The 12,306-nt window shown below is 40.9% G+C and overlaps 1 long non-coding RNA gene across 1 annotated transcript in view; it reads right to left on the bottom strand.

The window, feature by feature from the left end:
• LOC111733658 overlaps nucleotides 1–10,379 on the bottom strand; it is a 13,808-nt gene extending 3,429 nt beyond the window's left edge. Inside the window, exons 1-2 of the long non-coding RNA XR_002778087.1 lie at nucleotides 10,366–10,379; nucleotides 4,677–4,679 (exon numbers count right to left, since the gene is read on the bottom strand). This is a non-coding gene — a long non-coding RNA (uncharacterized LOC111733658). The remainder of the gene's footprint in view (nucleotides 1–4,676; nucleotides 4,680–10,365) is intronic.
• Between the last annotated feature and the right edge of the window lie 1,927 nt (nucleotides 10,380–12,306).

Genomic DNA, 12,306 nt, shown 5'->3' with positions numbered 1-12,306 from the left:
GGTACACAAATCATCTAGATTCTTACTAAATGAAAAGAAGATGTGATATGATTTAAAAGATCAGGATAGAGATGTGTAAGCAGGATTCCTATGATTAATCATCCAAAGTAAACTTCATTATTGAAGAGCTATTGGACTATAAAGAAGCTGATTTTTTTTTTTTCTCCAACAACGTGGGTTAGATTTACACGATGTCATAAATATTGACAGCATTATGTTAGTCATGCATTTTGATCTCTCCTTCTGAGAATCCTATATAGGAAGAAGGATTATATAAACATATTTCTGGTGCATGCACCCAGGGGTTGAAATGATGGGACCGGGAACTCTATGACTATTAAGTTGTTTTCATGCTGTTAAACATTTTGCATAACAGTGGGGAACTGAGGCACACAGGGTTTTCAGCACCTCTTTCTTCAACACTATTTCCCCATGATTTGCACTGGACTAAAGTTAATACTTTTTTTTTTTTTATTATTATTATTTCCCCATGCTTTGTAAAGAATAAGACTAATGCATCACAATGCTAAATACTTTAAAAAAAGAAAAAGAAAACAAGAATTCTAGCTAAAGTCTAAAGCTGAAGACAACAGGTATTAAATACCGACCCATTCCAAACAGCCATGCAGCATTTACTAAAACGTAGTAAATAAAATTGGTCAAGCAACCTCATTCCAAACAAGTTCTGTAAGCAAAGACTAGAAAAGTGAAAGAAAGTCTTTCAAGTGAATTTTTAGAGTAGAGATGGGGATTTCCTGCAAGAGCTGGAACCTGACATCTCATAGCCTATCAGAATTTGGGCTACACTGTGGCATTTGCAGCAACTGTGAGATTTGGCACCAGACAGTCCTCAGAACCGATCGATGTTCAGAGTTTGGCACACATGTGGACATAGAGACTATGCCTGCTTTCCTTTGCCGAAGGTGGGAAGGCAGGAATGTGGCCAGAGCAACCAAGAAATGCTATAGGGAGATAATAGAAATGTTCCCATTTGCCGAGGCAAGAACACCAGAACTCTTGAGCTACTGGCACCAAGTAGCTCATCCTGAAGAGACTAACTTTGAGACTGAGCTAAAGCTGCTTATAAGATATAAGAAATTAAGTACTTCTGTTTTGGGTGTATGAGAACAACAGTAAAGAGCAAACAGTCATTCGTATTCCATTTTTTAAAATTTTAGTAATACATTTTATTTACCCACTGAATCCACAATATCATGTCAACATGTAATCAATATAAAAATTATTGAGATATTTTACATTGTTTTCTGATTTGTTTGATATTTATTTATTTTTTAATTTGTATTTTTCAATTAGAGTTGACATTCAATGTTATTTTACATTAGTTTCAGATGTACAGCCTAGTGGTTAGACATTTATATAATTTATAAAGCAATCTCACTGATTAGTCTAGTTCCCACCTGGCATCATACATAGTTATTACAATATAATTGACTATATTCCCTATGCTGTACTTTACATCAATAAATCAACAATCAACAAGTGTTGGCAGGGATGTGGAGAAAAGGGAACCCTCATGCACCATTGTGAAATTACAAATTGGTGTAGTCACTACGAAAACAGTATGGAGGGTCCTCAAAATATTATAAATAGAACTACCTATGACCCAGCAATTCCACTTCCGGGCATTTATCCAAAGAAATCCAAACACTAATTTAAAAAGATATATGCACCTTATGTATATTCCAGCATTATTTATAATAGCCAAGATACGGAAGTGACCTAAGTGCTCATCAATAGGCAATTGGATAAAAAAGAAGTGATGTGTGTGTGTGTGTGTGTGTGTGTGTGTGTGTGTGTGTGTGTGTGTGTACACACACACACAATAGGATATTAGCCATATAAAAGAATGCAGTCTTACTATTTGTGACAACATGGATCTACCTAGAGGGTATTACGCTAAGTGAAAGAAGTCAGACGGAGAAAGACAAATACCATATGGCATCCTATTTTATTTTTAATGGTACCCAGAGGCTGTGCCAAGATCTTTCAGTGTCCTAAAGCAAAATATTTCATTCAGCATCAAGATTAAGTCTGATCAAAAGCCAAACCTTCAAGCAGAAGCTTTAAAGAATGTAAATATATACAGCCTTGTGGGGCCACAAGTCTAATCCCCACTGAATACCAGAAGCAGGTGATCTATAAGTGTCGCCTGGGCAGCAGGCACCAAAATCAGGGCACCAAACATGTATATTTTTTTTCTAAGAATATGTTATATGGAGTTAGCCAGAAAGAGAGCACAAAGATGATATTCATTAACTTCTGTTTCTAGATGTGCCTCACTAGATCTCTAGTTGTATGCCAAACCTGCCCGTCAGGCCAAAGCTCCAGGACAAGCAAGAAGACCTCTTTTACAGAAAGCCTAGAGGTGTGTTTCAATCTGCTATTTCTGCAGTGCCTTGGGTGTGGTAGACATCTAAGAACTTTTTCTCTGATTGTTACAATTCCAAGGGACCCGGAAATGCAAGTCTCACTGGCCACCAGAACCACGTGATTAAGGGGTATCCCCTGGGTGGCCATGACAAATCCCAAGTACTAGATATAAGAAACAAGCATGAGATGTGTGTGTAAAAGCTCCCCTCTGAGAGAAATTAACATGGCAAGGGGAAAGATAGTGCCCACCCTCCAAGATCTCTGAAAAGATTTAGTCAGCACTTAGATTGTGTTTAATTAGAAGCCTGCCCCTCAGGTAACAGTTATGATAATAAGCGAATAAGCCTCTTTCACAGAAAGAATGAGTGCTTTGGCCTATTTCATTTTGGTATGCCATGGTGGGTGGTAGCTGTTTAAGAACTCTTTCTCCACTGGTTATAGTTCTGTATGATATGCAAACATAAGCCTCACTAGCCGCCAGAGCCAGGTGATATAGGCTTGTCCCCTGTATGGAAGTCACAAAAATTGTGGTGGCAGAGGTATATAAGCTCCTCTTCAGAAATACTGGTGAGCTGAAGTGAGGCAGAGGGAGAGCCAGCCTCTGTTCCTGGAGAGTATCCTAGTCCTGAGATGTGTGTTAAATTAGATGCCTGACCTTAAGGCTGACACTTTAAGATAAGCAAATAAACCTCTTTCTCATAAGGTCTGGGCACCTTTCAACCAGCATCTCTGTTATGGGCCCTGGGGTGAATTAATCTGAGCTCTGAGCCCTTTAAGAGTTATTTTTCAGTTTACTATACTCTTGTGGGTCTTGTGGACATGAGCCCTATTGATTTTCAAAGTCAGATATTTTAGGGAGCTCATCTCTCAGATGCAGATCTTAAAAGTTGGGGCACCTATTGTGGGGTTCAAATTCTTTGCTCAGGAAGAGGCTCTGGGTTTTGAGTTTCCTTCCAATATAGATTGTTGTTGCAGGGCTGGGGTTTATGATAATACGGTTACCACTGGGGTGACGTGAAATCTGGTGTTTACTCAGCAGCAGGAGGCAGGAGATGGTGGTGTTGTGTGTTGTCCCTTTGTTCTTCCCTGCCAATGGAACGAAGAATTACAGGTTGGCGAGATTTAGAAAAAGTAAGATTTATTGAAAGTACCTTTTAGAAGGAGACGGGCCATGCTAGGGAAAACTGCCGCCCCATGGAATTTGAGAGGTGAAGAGATAAGACAGTACACCCCAAAGGGAAGGACGGGTTTCCAGCAAAGAGAGCTATAACAATGCAGAAGTGGGAAGGTCTGTTTATAGTTGGGCTATGATGTGAGGTCCTAAATGATCTGTATGTGAGGTCACCTTGACTGACTGGGGCTGACATGTGCCTGTTGCACATGTGCTTATCCAGAATTTGTCTGTTATAATTAGATTCATTAACTTCCAGACATAAGCATAGTGTTATAATGACAGTACAGTGAGAATTAGATTGTGGGCAAATTAGGGTAGTACCTTATGTGCATGCATTTGTAGCTGGTTTAACCAGCAGCTTGTATGGCCTTTGTGCTCTAGGATTTGGAATGATTTATAACCCTAATAGGGAGCTGTTTCTGAAATGTCTGTAAGGAAGGTCTTCAAGGGAAGTTTCTATGATTACAGAGCTGGGCCTTCGCTCCTGTCACTCTTGCTTAACTACTTAACAGCCTGCTTCTATCTTTCTTTTTTTCCTCTTATTTGCCTGATGTGTAGGAGTTGCTTAACTAGTTTTTAGCATTTTTTTCTAAAGAAAATTGTTCCATGTAAGCTGTAGATTCAATGTGTCCATGGTATGTAGGGAGGAGGCAAGGGAATTAAAATGTTAATCAAGCCACATTCAGAGACGGAAACATGCTGATCAGCCCTGCAGCCAGGCCAGGAGGACACCTGCAGAACAAGGGAAGATTTCTGCTGGGATTACTAATAACCCATTCTCCACACCTGTGAAGGGGAAACAGGAACCAACAGAGTCATTTCTTATGGCTAAAAGCATGGAAAAACTAAAGATTAAAGGCTGGAAAGTGCCAGCCAGCAGGCTTTTAGCCCTACATACTCTTCCTCTTCCTCACTGTGTGTCTATATCAAAGGAAATGAGTTAACAAAGTCTTTTAAACTATAACTCACAGGAACTTAAGAATGATATATAAACTGAATTCCCCTAACACTCATGGTCCCTCTCTCTGTCCCTCTCACTGTTTTTCTCTTGGTATTCTTTACTGTGTCCCTCTCATTGTCTTCTCACTCTCTGCCTTGGAGAGGAGATCACATTCTGTCTGTGTATTGGTATCCCTTTTCTAATAAACCTTCCTTTGACTCTAACTTTGGTATGTGTGTTGAATTCTTTTACACTTTTAGCCAAAAGACCCTCTTTTTTCTCTCAGTGCAGGGCTTGGTTTCTCCCCAACCAACTCAGGGAAATTTGCACTGTCCTATATCAATGCGAGGAGCTGAGTTCAGGCTCTTTCTACATTTCCATCTTGAACTGGAACCTACCATGTTGTGTGTGCATCTGAAACTAATATAGTATTGTATGTCAACTGTAATCAAAAAAATTTAAAAATATATTACATTTTATTTTAATATTGAAAGTATACTACTCTCATGAGGGTAGCTGTGGGATGTGGATTTAAAATTTATAACTTTATAACTTCATGGCCAGATATTTTGATTTTTTCTAATTTGTCTCTGATTCTGCTTGTGTGACTGAGCAGCTTTGCAGTTTAAATTCTGATGTTGCCTATATGATAAATTGCATTGCCTGTGTCATTTGTTGGACCACAAGGCTTGACTTACAATTTTGTTTTGCAAGTTCTAAAGAAAATTAAGGTAGTGGTCCATGTCCCATGACACCCCCTATTGACCACGTCTCATGTTATCAACTATTAACCATAGCTAGTGACTCAAACAGCTGATTCAAAATTAGCTAAGACTGGAAAGACCATTGTTCTAACCAATCAGAAATATATAATGTACACTAATGGGTTAATTTTTCTTACTAACCAGTCCCCGGAAACGTCAGCTTCTTGTGGTTTTTGCCTTTAAAACTCTGCCCTAACTCCCCTGTGACAAAGCATATTTTCAATCTGCATGCACTAAAGCTGTCTCCCTGGTTTGCAAACCATATACTCTCTCAGAAAGTTCTCCTGGAATTTTTGTTGATGGTGATTTTTCTTTTTATTTCACCCAATATCCAGGAAAGTTTCATTTTTCTCTAACAGTTTTATTAAAATATAATTGCCAGTTAAAAACTACACATATTTAAGATGTACTATTTGATAAATTTTAACATGTGTGCACACTTAGGAAACCATTACCACATGCAACATAATAAACATATCATTGACCACCCAAAATTTATTCCTGCCACTCTGTAATTGCTTCACCTTTACTTCCCTTTCACAAAACTTCCTTGTCCATGATCCCAAGAAACAACTGTTCTGCTTCCTATCACTAATGCTTAATTTATTTTCTACAATTTTATATAAATAAATTATAGTGTATGTACTTATTTTTGCCTGGCTTCTTTTACTCAGCATAATTATTATGAGATTCACCTATGTTTTTGAGCTGATCCCTAGTTCATTCTGTTAAAAAAAAAAAACAATCTTTTTATTTTGAAATATAGATTCTTAAGAAGTTGCAAAGCTTGTGCTGGGAGATCCCATTTGCTTTCACCTTGTTCCTCTCAGTTGTGACATCTTGTATAATTATAGGACATTATCAAACCAGGCTATTGCCATTGGTAAAATCTATGGAGCTTATTCAGATTGCATAAGTTTTACATCACTGTATGTACATGTATGAAACTTTTTGACATGCGTAGATTGATGCAATCACTACAATATTCAGTAAATCTGACTGTTACATCACCATGTAGATCCTTCTTTTACTCCGTTATGGACACACTCACCCAAATACTTCCCATCTCAAAGCTGTGGCAGCCTGTACTCTGTTTGCTATCTCTACAATTTTGTTATTTTGGTATTGAAGAGGGACCTGATATAAGGACGTCTGTATTATAGGCCTCACAGTATCCCCAACCTCCCTTCTTCTTAACTCACAGCTTATAACCTCACAAAAACTTAATTTCTTTAAAATAGATTTTTTCCCTCTTATTCAAGCTTGTTTTGCTCAGATAATGGCATTGTGACTCACTTGCCTTCCCCTACCTCCACCCCCCCCCCACCCCCACTCCACCCTTCTCCACATTATGCCTGCTCCTTTAATCATTAAGTCTTAGGAAATAAAATTAATGAGTCTCAGGTCTGCAATCATGAGGACAAATAGGTTTCAATTGGACTTTAGACTAAGGATAACACCTTGGCTGTAGATGTGTTTCAGCCCCAGCCCCATCAAGAGAGAAGGTCACGAGATCAGACAGGATGAAGCCATGGTTGAATCCAGAACCAGACATAATGATCAACTACCTCAACTCTCTATAGTCATCCAATCAGTAGTACCCATGACACTAACTCCCTTAGATTCCATGATGACTAATTTTTTCCCATATAATCTGTGCTTCCAAGATATTTGGGGATCCAGGCCTTTGAGCGATAGCTTGCCTATGTCTCCAACTCTCTCATAAATGCTTATTCTATTTAGCCCAACTTCTGTGTTTGTCTTTTGGCTGAGCAGTACAGGCAACACAAGCCACTGGACTCATTTGTCCTCTGGTTTTAGTATTGAGGCATGTGACCTTTTGAGATGGGTTGTTCTCCCTCAGCAGAACTCCCTTGAGGTTCATCCAAAGTAATTGTGTGTATAAATATATTATTCTTTTATTGATAAGTAGTTTTTTCTTTATTATTAGTAGTCTACCTGATATAAGTATATTACAATTTGTTTAACCAGGCATTCCTTGAAAAACATTTGAGTTGTTAATTATTTTTGGCTATTATGAATAACAATTTTCTAAATATTTTTGTACAAGTTTGTGTGTGAACATCCATTTCCATTTATCTAGGATAAATGTCAAAGGATGCAGTTATATGATACGTACAAGTTTAGTTAAACAAATAAAATAAACTGACAAACACTTTCCCGGGGCATCTGTACTATTGGCATTTTTTCTAACAATGTATGAGTGGTCCAGTTTTTCTGCATTCTCACCAGAATTTGGTGATCTCATTTTTTTAAGCCATTGTGATTAATATGAAAAGATATCTCATTGTTTTAATTTTATTTCACTAGTGGATAATGATATTGAACAACTTTTCATAAGCTTATTACTATCTGTATATTCTCTTTGGTAAAATGTTTCCTTCTGTATTTTGCTCATATTCTAATTGGATAGTTTGCTTTTTTAAAAAAAATGATGTGTTTTGGGAGATCTTTATATGTTCTAGATACAAGTTCTTTTCTGGTATATATGGTTTAAAAATATTTTCTCTCAGTTTGTAGTTTATCTTCTCAACTTTATAAGTTTATTTACAGATCAAAGGTTTTAATTTTTGATGGACTCTAATTTAAATTTTTTCTTTTGTTATTAGGATTAATAACTCTTAATTTATCTGTAGTTCCTAAAGATTTCCCCCTATGTTTGTCTAATACAGTTATAATTTTATTATAGTTTCATTGTTGCGGGATTCTCGAATGGAGAGATGGAACACCGAGACTATAAGCTGGAAGCAGCGTTTATTGATGCTAGCACCGGCTCAACAGATTCTTATCCAAAGGCTGAGCCCCAATTGTAACATGGTGGGCAGTTTTATACCATCTTGTACTTCTGCAATCCTACACAGCTATAGATATTCCATATAAGGAAGGAGAACATTGATTGGCTGCCAAACTATAAGAAAACCAGCTTAATCATTTAAGTGGGTTTTCGGACTGCCACATCAACTGGAGAGTCCTGGGATGGGGGGTGAAGTCAGGAACTAACTCATTTGAGCAGGAAATGCTCAGGCAGGGTCAGCCTGCCACATTCCCCATTTTGATGCTTGGACACAGGACTGGGTCAGAGAGCATCATCTTTTTCTTCTAATTCTTGGTTCAGGGGCTGGTACTTCCATAGCATAAGGACTTTTGCTGCAGTTTTTCTTTCTACTGCAGCCTCAACGAAGGAGGTAGTTGACCAGATAACAAGAGGCAATAGGCAAGAGAGGAGGAGGCAGATCCTGAGGAGGAGGAGGAGTATCCTAACTAAGATCTTAAAGCCACCGAAAGTGGAGAACCAGCCTCCAAAGAGGCTACTAAGATCCCATCCTGACGAGACATCATCCTCAGACTTCTGCCATGCTAGTCAGCTTCTGGTGTGACCAAAGCAGAGCCGACATCTTACTCTCGGTCTGTCAGTGCAGTCAGTGTTTTCTTCTGGAGGGTTTCCTTGAGGGGCTCAGAAGAGTCTGAAACATATTCCCACTCTGCAGCTGTGGGTTTAAGTCTGCTGTGATGTATCCAGGGTGTTATTTCAGCAACCTTAATTATAGTAAGGGTAGACAAAATGACAGTAAAGGGGCCCCTCTACAGGGGTTTAGGTGCTGAATGTTCCACTCTTTTACCCAGACAGTGTCTAGGCTTAAAGGGATGAACTTTAGTGGTTAAACTGACAGAGAGCCTTTCCCTAACCCATTGGTTGAGTTAAAGGTGGTCCCTAGGGCTTGAAGTTGTCTCAGAGTCAATTCACCTATTTCCTTGATGTCTCCTCGTAGTCCTTTGATGAGTGGTGGTGGCTGCCTATACAGGATCTCGTAGTGGGAGAACTCAGTCTTCTTGGTTGGGGCCAACCTGATTCTTAATAGTGCCATGGTGAGGACTCGTTCCGATGTAGATGTGTCTCCTGACATAGTTTTCCCAATTGAGTCTTAAGGGTCCTGTTTATGCACTCTACCTGCCCGAATTCTGTGGTCCATAGGTGGTATGTAATTTCCATTTAATATTTAAATTTTTGTCCAATAGGCGCACTATTTCAGCTATAAAGGCTGGCCTGTTATCTGAGCCAATGGTAATTGATAGACCAAATCATGGAACAATTTCTCGAAGGAGCAGTCTGGTTATTTCTTGGGCCTTCTTAGTCTGAGTGGGGTAAGCCTCTATCCAACCAGAATAGATACATACGAAGACCAAGAGATACTTGAGGCCTTGTGATCAAGACATTTCGGTTAAGTCTACTTCCAGTTCCTCAAAGGGGGTGCCACCAACACTTTGGACTCCCGGTGGGGCACATGGTCCTTGCCTAGGGTTGTTGTGGGCACACACTTCGCATTATTCACACACTGGTCGGGAGATGCTAGAGAGCCAGGGGACATAGAATGGTTTCTAGGGCAATGTGACCAAGGTGTGTCCTTTGGTGAAACTGCTTGACTAAAGCTGGGGCTAGGGTCCCAGGGACTGCAATTCGCCTGTCCTTGAACTTCCACCATCCATCAGGGAAGAGGCTCCCCTCTTCAGTCTTAAACGAGGCTTCTTGAGGCGAGTACTTGTGGTATCATTCAGCTAAGGGACTGGGAAACAGGGAAGTAGTTAGAGCTGTAGGACTGGCTATCCTCTCAGCCACTGCCAGTCTGGCAACATGGTCTGCCCTGCAGTTGCTCCAGGCTGTTACGCTGTCCCCTTTTCGATGTCCTCTGCAGAACATGACTGCTACTTTCTTGGGGGCCCACACAGAATCTAAGAGTTCTAGAATTTCCTTCCTGTATTTTACATCTTTTCCCCCAGAATTGATTAGACCCCTCTCTTTGTACAAGGCTCCATGTACATAGAGGGTGATGAAGGCATACTTAGAGTCAGTGTATATGTTAGCACATACTTCTGCTACCAGCTGAAGAGCACGGATTAAGGCAATGAGCTCTGCTTTCTGTGCTGAGGTTTTGCCTCATGGAGGAACATAGGGTTCCTCCTGCAAGATGTTCTCCTCTCCTCACAAAGCTGCTACCATTAGCATAATATTCTACATCAGGATCCTCCAGGGGCTGGTCTGTCAAGTCAGGTCAGTTGGAAAACACTTCATCCATGACTTCAATGCAATCGTGGTCTGGCTGGCTGGGCCCAGTGAGTAGCAAGATGGCTGGGTTCAAGGTTTGTACTACCTCTAGGTAGATGCATGGATTCTCGCACAGTATTCCTTGGTATCTGACTCTCCAGGCATTGGTTAGCCAATATTGTCCCTTGTACTCCAGTAATGTTATTACTCAATGAGGTACTTGAACTATCAGTTCTTCTCCCATAGTCAGTTTGTCAGCCTCAGACACAAGGAGGGCTGTGGCCATGAGTGCTCGCAAGCAGGGTAGCCAGTCCTGGGTGACAGAGTCAATCTTCTTGGAGAGATAAGCCATGGGATGGTGCCAAGATCCTAGCAGTTGGATTAAGACCCCTACTGCAACACTCATGTGCTTGTGTACGTACAGAAAGAAAAATTTGGTAAATCTGGGAGTCCTAGTCTGGGGGCATTAGTGATTGCACATTTGATTTCTTCAAAGGCCTTTTGTTGTGTAGATTCCCAGAGCAGGGATTCTTGTACACCCCACTTTGTGGCTTCATACAGGGGTTTGGCCAGGATGGAAAAATTAGGTATCCAGATTCTGCAGAAGCCAGCTGCTCTAAGGAATTCACCGACTTGTTACCGGGTGGTAAGGATGAGAATTGAGCATACCATTTGTGTTCTTTTTGGGCCAGATTGGCATTGTCCCTGCAACAGGTGGAAGCTGAGGTATCTGACTCTTTCTTGGCAGATTTGAGCCTTCCTTTTAGAGACCTTGTAACCGCTTCCCAGAGGAGATTGAGGAGTAGATGCGTTCCTTCTATGCATTCCTCATAGGTCTTTCCTGCTAAGAGGAGGTCATCTACATACTGGAGTAACATACAGCTGTGTTGATCTGCTGAAAAGGCCTTTAAATCCAAGGCTAGAGCTATCTCAAAGATGGTCAGAGAGTTCTTGAAGCCCTGAGGCAGCCACGTCCACATCAACTGGCCCTTGTTTCCGCTTTTGGGACTTTCCCATTGGAAGGCAAAGATTGGCTGACTTCTGGATCTGCTGGCAATGCAGGCTTCTTTTCTTCAACTGACCTCAGGAGGACACCAAGACTTGGGTAAGGAGAACCCAACAGTTCTCCTCTACACAGACTCTCAACCAAGGGAGTAGGGTGTGAACTACTGCCTCCCAAGAATCGATATAAGGGAATTGATCTGGGTGGCCAAGTTGACCATTAATGACTTGAGAGACCTTTGCAATGACTTCCCTATTGAGAGCCCCCTCTGCTGGCCACCCAACACCAAAAGAGGACCAGTCAATCTAACAAAAGGTGCAGAATTTCTGTGGGGTGAGTTTAACTTCATAATTTCCTGAATAACCCTCTTTGAAATTCTTAAGCATGCAACCTAAAGGTGTCTGTTTACTCTGTTGTCCACTCATCTCTTCCAGCTATGGTCGGTGACACATATGCACTCAGAGATTCGCTTCACCTGTCTCCAACTGTTCCCCTCATGGAGATCTTTCGGGTACCTCTTAGCAATTGGTGGGTCAGTATAAACCCCCAACTCAGATCACTGGAGTAATCTCCTAATGGAGATCCAGTGACACCACCCTAAACTGTATGAGGTTCACCACGAACCCACGGATAGAGGCTCAATTCTTGCTTAGTGGCAAGGCCACGTTTCAGTCACATGCAAGTATACACTAAACACACTCCATTCTCTGCCCTATGTACCCGAGAGGTCATGGTTTCCTCTAACAAATATAATCGGGTGACCTCAGAAGTTGATCAAACTTCCCCTTCTGTCCTCTAAGGGACAGGCTGTTCCTGGAACCTGTTCAGTTGAGTGGTGCTCCTGGGTTGGTTCCTGTGCCGCTCTAGGTTCCATTGTGCTTCTGGGGCGGCCACCCAAGATCACTGGAAGAGACATTTTTCCCCTTATACACAAGGGGCCCACTGGCACTCCAAGTGAAATCTGTGTCTCCC

This window comes from Pteropus vampyrus, unplaced genomic scaffold (assembly GCF_000151845.1).
Source record: "Pteropus vampyrus isolate Shadow unplaced genomic scaffold, Pvam_2.0 Scaffold607, whole genome shotgun sequence".
NCBI lineage: Eukaryota > Metazoa > Chordata > Mammalia > Chiroptera > Pteropodidae > Pteropus > Pteropus vampyrus.
The sequence above is the reverse complement of the archived record's forward strand: the minus strand, read 5'-3'. Positions and strand labels throughout refer to the sequence as shown.